General features: G+C 43.5%; 1 protein-coding gene across 1 annotated transcript in view; it reads left to right on the plus strand.

The window, feature by feature from the left end:
• The window catches only part of MBTD1 (mbt domain containing 1), a gene marked incomplete in the record, with an annotated part of 2,241,711 nt that overhangs the window by 112,570 nt on the left and 2,117,072 nt on the right, over positions 1 to 12,069 (plus strand). The window contains 1 exon segment of the mRNA XM_044084938.1: positions 32 to 210.

The raw sequence follows: 12,069 nt of genomic DNA on the forward strand, positions 1-12,069 counted from the left end.
GTAACCTTTGCATCCGTTCCTGTTTTTATAGGGCTTTCTAAAGACTGACTGTCATACCAGCTGAAATGAGACCACACTCATGCTGCTTGGACACTGCATCTTGGCTCCAGGGGTGAGCCAAGGTTGCCAGACAATTCAGCAACTTTTTGTCTACCTCTTGGTTGATCACGTGAATCTTTGCATCCATCCTTTCAATCTTTGCAAAAATTGGTATGTAATGTAGCATTTGTTGCCCAACCTGCTTGTTTTGAATATAGCTTTAAAGGCAAGCTTGGATGGACTTTACAATAAGTGTTGAATTGTAATATAGAAATATATTTGTGGGGAGGATAGGGCATGCTTTCCAGAAAACCCTATGTGGGGTAAGTAAAGTGTGTAGGATATTGAGACATTGTGCATGCTGCGGTTAATGGAGTGGTAAGGTGCTGGTGCTCCTAATTTATATTTTACTAACTTAGAACTAGATAACCACTGTAGTCCTGTCTGCTAAGTTTAGAGGTAGACCCTGGTATCTTAAGACGGGAAGACTTGTTCCCCATCACCAAACCAAATAAATTGCACATAAATTACATCAGGAACAGAAATGTCCACCTTGGTCCAGAAAAAAATGAAGTGAATATTTGGGATGCTTGGAACATTTTGTGTGTGTGTGTGTGTGTGTGTGTGTGTGTGTGTGTGTGTGTGTGTGTGTTTTTTTTTTTTTTTCTGTGCCTGTTCACCATCAAATCACTAAGGGCCATTCTTCTAGGCATCCATCGTGGCTCTGTTCTCATTTTTGTAATTCTTTTTTTTTTTTTTTAATGAACCTAGCCCCCTGCACCTAGTGGTAACACTTGCATCAACATGAGATCCATCAATGCCTTCTCAATTCATGCATTCATGCTCTCCCCACATATGCTAACAGCGCTTTACCATCATTGTGTTGGGCAACCATGCCACATTCTTCTGACCTACATGTCAAACTTCTGCTGTCCAGCAGGGTCGTGTCCTTTAGACCCACAGTGGCAGCTGGGTGATTACCAAGGTCCCTGCCCCACCTGCAGAATGGGCAGGCCTGTACTTTCCTGCCTGCTCTCTCGAGCTCCTGAGCTGCCAGTTAAATAAACTCTATTCCCCTGGGCTGTAGTCAGGGTTTAGGGTAGCACCCACCTTATTTAATTTTGTCTTTCTAAAGACTCAGTGCTCACCCACAAACCAAATAACTAAATCAAGAGGTAGTGCATTAAAGCAGGAATGGGAATTTCATCTGCATTCCAAAAACATTAAATGAAGATCATGAGACTCTGTAGGACACTGTTTAATTTAATGTTTCTGAAGACTATCCTGCCACCAAACCATAGGTTTCAACCCGCTAAGAGGCCAGTGTGGAGCATTAACCATAGCAATGTCTGACAAAAAGATAAAATCTGGAATACCCCATTTTTGCACTGCACGAGAAGTGTACCTTGACCATGGTCTTGGCCTTTCAACAAAAATATACACACACACACACACACACACACACACACACACACACACACACACACACATCCTAGTCATACCTCTCAACTGGCCAGAATTTTGCCAAATAACCAAATTTTTGCCTCATAGTTTTGATCTGTTCCTCATAAAATATGTAGATTTATGGCAAATCACAGGGGAATGAAGTAATAAGGTAATGACAGAAATTTGAGTTTCAGACATAATATCCTTCAGAATGTGTATGGTAGCACAAAGCCTGTTATTGTAGCAACTTTCTTAGTTTATAAGAGCAATATTTTAAAATTGGTTCCTTTTTGGGGTGTTTCTCCCCCTATTAATTAAGGCTATGTCCAGATCTCTTGTGCTAAGAGTTTGAGAGGTATGACACTCTAGTGCGTGCGCGCGCACACACACACACACACACACCTTTGTCATACCTCTCAACTGACCAGAATTTTGCAGAATGCCTAAATTTTTGTGTCATATTTTTGTTTATTTCACATTTGTTAACCGGGTTAATGCAAGTGAGTTTGCAAACAAACTATTTTCAGTGGATACCCGAGGGGAAAAACCCCAGCAAACTTAAGTAAAGATAAAGTGACAGTATACAAATTTTAAATAACAATTACAATACAAAATAATTGTAAAAAGAAAAGGTTATTAGCTATTTGCATTGCATTGATGGTAAGCAACCTATTTTCAGTGGAGACTCAAGGGGAAGGATCCCCAGCAAACATAAGCAAATTCAACATATAGGACAAAAACTATTAAAAATAACAATGCAAATACAAAATTAATTATTAAGAGAAAAACAAAAGAAAAAATGTGAACATTAAGGGTTGCACTGATAGCAGTGGTCTAAAATTTACTACATACGAGAGTAATAAAAAAAAGATTATCCTTGTTCAGAAGATGGACAGTGTATAGACACTGATAGGAAGTGGGGGGGGAATAAATAGTGTGGAGAATACAAGGGGGAGAGAAAGGAGGGAGCTATAGTAGGGCTATAGTAGTAGAGCTTGAGGGTTTAGGAGGTTAGTATAAGCAGAAGTTACTAACAGAGAAAGAAAGTTAGGAGATACAACAGGTTATACAGTAGGTCAGATTAAGACTACGTGTGGTCAAGGCAACGGCATAATTTCAAGTTTAGTAGGTGGGATTTAAGCTCCTTTTTAAAACATGGAAAGGTGGTATTTAATATGGAGAGAGAGTTTGTTCCAGTGTAGTGAGAGAGTGTTTGTAAAGTAGTTTGCCAATATTCCTTTTGGGTTTATAAAATGAGAGAAGATGCTGATTAGCACTCCAGAGAGGCCGGGGGGGAGGGGGGGGGTAGAGAGTAACAAGGGAGGCGAGAACAGGGCAGGTGGAGGGGTTGTTGAGTATGGAAAAGGTAATGTGGAGTTGTGATTGTAGGACAAGGTGCAGAAATTCCAGACAGTGAAATTTGTTTATTGAGAGGCAGTGATGTGAAGAGAGTGGTTGGTTTAGAATAAATCTGGCAATTTTGTTTGTTTTGTTCCAGTTTCTGCATTGAGGTAGTTTGGATATTGACAAGGATGGGGGAAGCATATGGAAGACTAGGTAATAGAAATGCCTGCGCAAGAGTGCATTTAGTGGCAGTACTGAGTAATTTTTTGTTCCTATAAAGTAGTCCATGTTTTTGGTGAGGAGTTTTGATGGCCTGTTGTATGTGCAAGTCAAATTTTAGTTGGTCATCAATTATTATCCCAAGGAGTTTGGTGTGTGAGGCAGAGGTGATAGTGGTGCCATATAGGGAGGAAAGAGAAAAAATTGGATTTAAGGTGAGAGAGTGTCTGAGGTAGGAAGAGGAGGAGTTGAGTTTTCTTAGGGTTAAGGATTAGTTGATAGTTTCTGAGCCATTTTTCAACAGTGGTAAAGGAATTCTGTGTTAGTGTGTGTAGTTCAGAGATAGTATTGGAGATAGATAAGAGAGTAGCATCATCTGCGTGTTGTATTATAGATGAGAGACTGCAGGATGAATGCAGGTTGTTGATAAAAATATTGAAAAGGAGCGGTCCAAGTATGGAGCCTTGGGGTACTCCTGTTTGAACAGCAAGGAAGGGTGAGAAAGCCTGCTGCCATCTAACACTTGTTTTCTGCCAGTAAGGTAGGACTGGAACCAGCCAAGAGTAGAAGGAGAGAGGTTTAGGTCTGAGAGTTTAAGAAGGATGGGATGAGACACAGTGTCGAAGAGTTTAGAGAGATCAGGGAATAGACAGGAGATGAGGTTGTTATCCCTAGCTTCTACAACCTTTTAAGTAAAGGATAGTAAGGCAGTCGAGGTGCTGTGTTTAGGGCTGAAACCATGTTGCAAGGGGGCAAGGAGATTTTTGTGAATGGGATAGGACAGTAGTTGAGTATGTATACATTTTTCAAGGATCTTAGAGAGTGGTGAGAGAATAACGATTGGTCTATAGTTAGAGGGTTCAACAGAGTTGCCACATTTGTGCAGAGGAGTGGTATAAAAGGATTTCCATATTTCCGGTATGTTAGATTCTTGAATGGAGCAGTTGATCAAGATAGATACAGGGTATGCAATAGAGTCGACTGCAACTTTCAGAAATTGAAGGGGGAGTTTCAGTGGAGGGAGAGCATGGTTTTGGTTTAAGAATCAGGGATTTAATATATTTAGTAGAAACAGGTCACAAGGTAAAAGGCTGAGAGACAGAGGAGCATAAACGTTTAGGGAGAGGGAGGATGACGCAGAAGAGTTGGGATGAGCAGAGTTACCAGAGTGTAGGAGTTTAGAGATGCTGTTTATGAAGTGTTTGTTGAGTGAGTCTGTAGTTTCAGAGGGAGAGTGATAGGGGAAAAGGTTAGGGATGGTAGAAGAACCAGTGTGGAGCAGGGAGGTGATAGTACTACAGAATTTTTTGGGGTCATTTGTGTGAGAGCTTTGAAATTTAGTGAAATATTGGCGTTTATCCAAAATAAGTTTTTTTTACACAATTTGAATTGTTTATAACCTTGGAGAAAGGTGGGAGTTTTAGTGGTTTGTCATTTTTTTCCATAGAGCATCTCTTTCATGCATCAAAGCATGAGTAGCTTTGAAGAGCTAGGGTGCAAAATTAGATTTGATTCTGATTTTGCGAGTTGGGGCAAGAGAGTTTAGGTCATCAAGGAAAATGTGGTTGAATTTAGTAACAGCATCACTGAGCGGGAGAGTTTTTAGGAAAGATCAGTTGATGGCAGAGAGTCTATAGTTAAAGGTTTCAGGGGAAAAGTTTCCTACAATCTCTGTAGAGATGGGCCTTAGAGAGATGAGGGAGTGGCTTAAGATAGAGATGGGAGAATGGTCACTAATAGAGTCAGGGAAAGTAGAAGGGTTACTATAGTTGTTTGGAGAGTTGGTCAAGATCCACTCAATTGTGGAACCAGTAGCATTTTTACTGTAGTGGGTAGGGGTAGTGATCAGTTGTGAGAATCCATACAGGTTTATGAAATGTTAGGGCGAGTCAACAATAAGGGAGCTCCAATCTATATTAACATCTCTAAGAATTATGGTTTCATAGGGGATGGAGGTGTTTATCCAGGAGAGTATATGTTCAAGGACAGAGATGTTTTTACCTGGATGGATATAGATAGAGGCAGTAACAAACTTCCTGCAGTAATTGATGTGGCAGTCTAGGAGTAGTAGTTCAGCAGGGGAGAAACTAGGCAGGGTAATCTATAGGTGTTAGCGTCAGTGAGACAGAGTACAAGATAAGCCACTCCACCGCCGTTTTTGGGTGTCCTGTCAGACCTGCAGATATTGTATTAAGGTGGGAGAAATTCAGAGGAACTGATAGGAGGTTTTTAGCCAGGTTTCCGATAAGGCCAGGATGTGAGGTTTGTGTTGGGCCAACCATGCATGAAGTTCGGATGATGTCCTTCATGGATGCATCTGCAGTCATAACAACTGGGTTGTCCTGTCGTCAGGCAGCCCTTCAGTCGGCCGGATTCCAAAGTCCGGGTCTGGCTTCGGCTGATGTCGCACTTCCCCGATGTCATCTCTGTTGGTCTTCGGGTATAAAGGCATCAGCCGACGCCATTTTCCTCAGTCTTTCTTGCCGCGTGGCGCCCGAAGCAGAAGCTGTTCGCAAGTGCCGGTCGGTCGAATCCAGAGATTACTTCTACCGAATACTACTTCGAAGACTTCTAAAGCTAAGTACCCCGTTGGGGACTCTTTCTTGCCTCAGCCGATGTCAGAAAAAGTTAATAATTGTTTAACCTGTGGGAAACAAATACCTCATAAAGATTTCCACTCTTACTGTCTGCCTTGTTTAGGCCCAGCCCACGACGTAGCAGTCTGTTCGGCCTGTGCTTCTTTCAACCGACGAACGCTTAGGCGTCGGTCGGAGTTTGCAGAACAGTTTTTCGGTTCTGATTTTGCGTACATTATGACGTCGGATCATCCGACTTCCCAATCTGCCAAAAAACGCAAAGATAAAGACAGACACTCGCGGTCCGCGGTTTCGGCCGAAACCATGGTTAAGCAAACCGCGAGTGTCTCGGTTTTGGCCGAAACCGAGAAAACTGATCAAAGTACAGCTGACTCTATCTCTACAACTGAGGCCCCGGCTACCACTCTTGAATCGGCCTCAGAAATTTTATCCACTACGGTGGTTGCCACTGATTTATCAGACACCATTCCCTTGGATGTTTCTACCCCAGCACGTGGTGCTGCTAGGCCTCCAGCAGCAATGTCCATTAAGGCCTTCACCAGGGCTAAAGCAGCCAAGACTACTAAAACAGTGCCTGTTAAACACCCCACTACCAGGCCCTCTTCTAGTTCTCAAATGCTTACTTTGGCAGAAGATTTAATTTCATTAATTAGAGGATCTCAATCTCACCCAGACAGGGCCTCTCAGCCCCCAGAGAAGAGACCTAGGGTAGAGCCCCCTGAGCCAGTGTCCTCTGATGATTCTGCTGATGAATCAGACATAACTGACCAGCCAGAGGCTCCTTTCTCCAATTTTGAAGATTCTGATGCTGAAGAATCCATTCCAGCTGCTTCCCCACCAGAAGAATTCTCCTTTGGGGAAACCTTACATGCCATGAGAGCAGTTCCAATGGCAGCAACAGGATTTTCAGACTCCAGAAAAGACTTAGGACCTTTCTGCACCTTCCACAGCACAGGCCCTTAGCTATACCTCCTGTTCTCTCTGTGGTGGATGATGCTTTCAATGATGTCTGCTCCGCTCCAGATTCTTTACCCCAGCCCCTGCCAAACCAGACAGATTTTACAGGGTGCCTGATACTCATCACCACCTTTACAAGGCCCCACTTGCAGACCCCGAAACTATATCCCAGGGCCCCAAGGCAGTAGCCGCGACCATAGCTAAAAACCCTATTCCTTCTGAAAGGGAAGCAAGGTCATTAGACAGATGGGGTAAAAAGGTCTACACTTCAGCTACTCTCTCAGCTAGAGCTTTAAACTGTCAGTTTCACATGATACAATACCAAGAGTTTATGCTTGATCAGTTAACTAAAAAGCTAACCACTGATGAATCTCTTGATAAGAAATATATATTAGAATGGTAAATAACATACAACAGGTTAGTAACCATTCCTTAAAATGTGGCTATGATGCACTGGAGGCTTCATTTAGATCAGCCATGACTGGCACAGTGATAAGAAGGCATGCATGGCTAAAGGAGCAAGCTTTACCGGATCATGTTAAAGCTAAGTTGCTAGATGCTCCTATGGGTAAGACAAGTTTGTTTGGTACACCTGCCCAGCAGGTTATGAAGAAAATGGAAGAAAAGGCAAAATCTGTTCAAACGGTTAAAGATTTCTTGCAGGTTCAACCCCCAAGGTTTAGCAGGAACTGGCCTGCCAAAAATTGGTCCTTTCCTGACTCCACAAAATCTCAAAGGCGCAGGAATAGACGTTCCAGAGGCAGAAACCAATCCAGAGGAGGTGCCTACAGAGGACGACAGTGGCAAGGTAACAACAGAGGCACAGACACCACCACTGCCACTACATCAACACAACCACAGTGACTTAACCCTAAATCCGCCTACCAGGGAACAAATAGCAGCTCCTCTAGGCGGAAAGTTAACCTTATTTTCAAAGAACTGGCACTACATAACAAAAGACAAGTGGATTTTACAAACCATAGATCAAGGTTACCGGTTTCACTTCCACACTTTACCAGTCAAAAGAGGAATGCCAAATCTACCTCCAAATCAAAAAACAGAGGCGCTACAACAGATAATGGAGTTAGCAAACATGAGAGAGCTGTGGAAAGAGTGCCAACAGCAGAGCAAGGAAAGGGGTTCTACTCCAGACTATTCCTAGTTCCAAGAAAGGAAAAAAGTTGGAGACCAATTCTCGACCTGACCACCTTAAATACATACATCATTGTCCCAAAATTCAAAATGCTGACCCTACAGCAACTTCTTCCCATGCTGGGCAAGGAGTGTTGGCTGGTAACTCTAGATCTCAAGGAGGCATACCTGCACGTCCCCATTCGACCAATCTGCAGAAGATACCTCAGATTTCTTGCAGGATCAGAGCACTATCAATTCTCAGCATTGCCCTTTGGCTTATCTACTGCGCCCAGAGTATTCACAAAATGCCTGGCATCAGTGATCGCCCATTGCAGACTACAGGGGATTCAAATTTACCCATACCTGGACGACTGCCTGCTACAAGGGGACAACAAAAGCAAGCTGACAACAGATTTACAAAGGGTCATTTACTTGCTACAAGCACTGGGATACACAGTCAATTTACAAAAGTCAAGGCTGATACCATCCCAAACAAGGACATTCTTGGCTGGAATTGGACACAGTAAAACAAATGGCATTCCTAACTACAGAAAAACAAAAAGAACTCCCTCTTTACTTCTTGGCACTAACAAAACTGAACAAGTTAACAGCAAGAAAAGTACTGCAGGCCTTGGGCTTCATGGCATCATGCATAATCTTGGTCCCATTTGCCAGACTACATATGAGAAAACTACAGTGGTACCTAAAGAATTTATGGTCCCAACACAGACACAGCCTAGAAACAGAAATCCCACTAATTCCATGCTTAAAACAGGAGTTCCTATGGTGGGCTCAGGCATGCCAGTCAAACCCAGGCCTACCTTTTCACAGATGTCAAGCAAGCCAGACCATCACAACAGACGCTTCAGACCTAGGATGGGGGGCCCACATGCTGGACAAATGCGTGCAAGGATTGTGGACACAGGATCAACTTCACCTGCACATCAACCTAAAAGAAATGCTGGCAGTAAAACTGGCAATCCAAAAGTTCAGACCATTTCTCAAAGAGGGCCAGTTGATGATAAGGACAGACAACACCACAGTCATGTGGTACATCAACAAACAGGGAGGCACTCATTCATACCCCCTATGCAGAATGACTTTGGAGCTGTGGACCCTGGCACTCAGCTACAACATCCAGTTACAAGAAATATTTGTACCGGGAAAAGAAAATACTCTAGCAGACATATTAAGCAGAACCACATCGGATGCCCACGAATGGAAGCTGCACCCGGACATCTTCAAGACCATCACAAAGAAATGGGGAATGCCTCAGATAGATCTATTCGCATCACCTCTCAATCACCAGCTCAAAAAATTCTGCACAAGGACATTCCACCCACTAGCATGGAAAGTGGATTCGCTCTCCTTCAGCTGGAAAGGCCTAACAGCATATGCATTCCCACCTCTTCCTTTGATACACAAAGTACTACTAAAAATCAAGGAAGAACGTCCAAGGATAATCCTGATAGCTCCAAACTGGCCAAGACAACACTGGTACCCACTGCTGAGGAGCATGTCTCGGAACAATATGTGGCCAATACCCCTGATGCCTTGGATGTTAACTCAGAACAACTACAGCATCATGCATCCAAACCTAAAAATGTTGCAACTGACTGCATGGAACATCACATAGCAGCAGCTAATCCAGAACTCTCCCAAAGAGTTAAAGACATTATTCTTGAAGCACGCAGACCTTCAACAAGAAGGAACTATGCTGGAAAATGGAAAAGGTTTGTCATTTGGAGTACTGAAAGAGGAAAAGATGTGTCAAACATAGATATGCCTAACATTCTGGAGTATCTGGCCGAACTTCTTCATTCAGGCCTGTCCTACTCCTCCATCAAGATACATGCATCAGCTATTTCAGCAGAATACAGCTTTGATCCACCTGTTTTTCGCACCCTTTGCTCAGGCAGTTCCTCAGAGGAATCAAGAATGTAAAACCTCCAAGGAAACCACCATTACCAGCTTGGGACTTAAACTTTGTGCTAGAAAAGTTGACACTATCACCCTTTGAACCAGCAGCAACAGCAGACCTACAACACCTGTCATGGAAAACTGCTTTCCTACTGGCAATTACTTCAGCAAGGAGGGTTTCAGAACTACAGGCCTTAATGGCAGTGCAACCCTTCCTAATCTTCCACCAAGATAGAGTGTCCATGAGGACTAATCCTACATTTATGCCTAAGGTGGTATCCAGAGTGTCTTTAAACCAGGCAATCCACCTACCTACCTTCTTTCCCAACCCACAAAACAGAGGGAAAGAATACTGCATACCTTGGATGTACATAGACAGCTACGCTACTACTTGGACAGAACAAAAGCAGCAGAAAGACTGACCAACTTTTTGTAGCCTATGCAACAGGAAGGGAAGGAAAAGCTATTTCCAAACAGACAATCTCCAAATGGATAGGAAATTGCATACGATTCTGTTACTCCTTCCATGGAAAACCAATTCCACAGAACATAAGACCTCATTCTACAAGGGCAACAGCCACTACCACAGCCTTCTTACGAGGAGTGGCAACCAAAGACATTATTGAGGCGGCTACTTGGACCTCCGTGCATACATTTGCCAAGCATTATAATTTGCCTCTATATTCCAGATCCCGAGCAGGGTTTGCCACTGCTGTACTGCAAGGGATCCTAAACACACCATAATCTACTTTTATCCTCCTCCCTAGTTGGCTATGGTATTCTACCCAGTTGTTATGACTGCAGATGCATCCATGAAGGACATAGTACAGTTTTGTACCTACCATAAATGTAGATGTCCGAACTGGATAGCATCTGCAGTCAGGATTACCCTCCCTCCTTCCCCTCTGTGGTACTCCTAGGGTGTTTACCCTCCTAATAGCTAGCTGGTGGGGGGGAGTCTTTTATGGTGTATTTGTTTGTATATATGTACATACATGCTTATTTTTGTGTTTACCTCTATCTTTTTGGAAACATTGGCATCTATCCAAATTTTAGCCTTCAGGAGGGCTACTGGCATCTGGGGCAAGAAACACTGAGGAAAATGGTGTCGGCTGATGCCTTTATACCCGAAGACCAACAGAGATGACGTCGGGGAAGTGCGACATCAGCCGAAGCCGGACCCGGACTTTGGAATCCGGCCGACTGAAGGGCTGCCTGACGACAGGACAACCCAGTTGTTATGACTGCAGATGCTATCCAGTTCGGACATCTACATTTATGGTAGGTACAAAACTGTACTTTTTGTTGTTTAGGCTTTGGATGTTCATTGGAGAGACAGAGACAGAGACAGAGACAGAGACAGAGACAGAGACAGAGACAGAGACAGAGACAGAGACAGAGACATGTTTGTGGCTGGAGATATTTGAGGATGTTTTTGGGGGGACAGCAGATGAAAGTGGAGAGAGTGGATGGACCAGGAGTAGAGTGGATGTCACTAGAAACCAGAAGAGCAAAGACGACATGGAAAAGGTGAGGGTGGTCAATAAGGGGAGTGGGGTACTTGAGTTTGGGCTTAGGAGTAAGAGCGGGGTAGGCTATAAGTGTAAATTTCAAACACTGAAGGGAGAGAGAGAGAAGAGAGAGGGGGCAGTAGTCTGTGGAGGTTGGTTTATATGTTGGAAGAGGTCTGGGAAAGGTGGGGAAGATATGGAGCTCAGTGTGGTAGGAAGTGCTTAGGGCTAGTGAGATTAGAAGTGGGAGAAATAGCAGTAAGGATAGCATTATGTGATGGGAAAAGGAGGGGAAGAGTTATAGGGAAAAATATAAAGAAATATATTAGGGGATGGTGGTGGCTAGAAATAAGCAGCGTGAGGGAAGGAACAGTATTGAGGGGTGGAAATAGTATGTAAGGAGATATTAGGTGGGCTAGGAAGTGAAAAGTTAAGTGTGTGAGAGAGGCAAGCCACAGAGCAGGCAGCCCAAGTTGGATGGGGAAAAGGGGAATATTGACGACAAGGTGGGAAGAGTGAAAATGTGAGAGCACATGTTGTGGTGGGAGGAGGCTGTGAGAGTTAACAAACAATGAAGTGAAAGTATAAATTTGAAGATACCTGGGGTGAATGGGATTCGGGGTGGGAGGGAAGCCAAGAGACCCCGAGTGGAGTGGGCAGAACCACACCACACCACAAGTAAGTTGAATGTAAGGGCCTAAAACCTGCACTCAGCACTTTAATTTTACTTACTTTTAGCAGGAAAGACAGACCAACAGTGTACAATTTTGAGGTTTTTATCAGGGTTACTTGTTCAAATAGTCCAAAGCAGCCTTTGCAAGTATGGTGCACAAGGCCAGAAAGCATGAGAATCCACTTCAAAAAAGGAGGCCAGTACCCAAGGAGCAAGAAAACCATGTATT

Source organism: Protopterus annectens, chromosome 10.part0 (assembly GCF_019279795.1).
Source record: "Protopterus annectens isolate FY-2018-M chromosome 10.part0, PAN1.0, whole genome shotgun sequence".
NCBI lineage: Eukaryota > Metazoa > Chordata > Ceratodontiformes > Protopteridae > Protopterus > Protopterus annectens.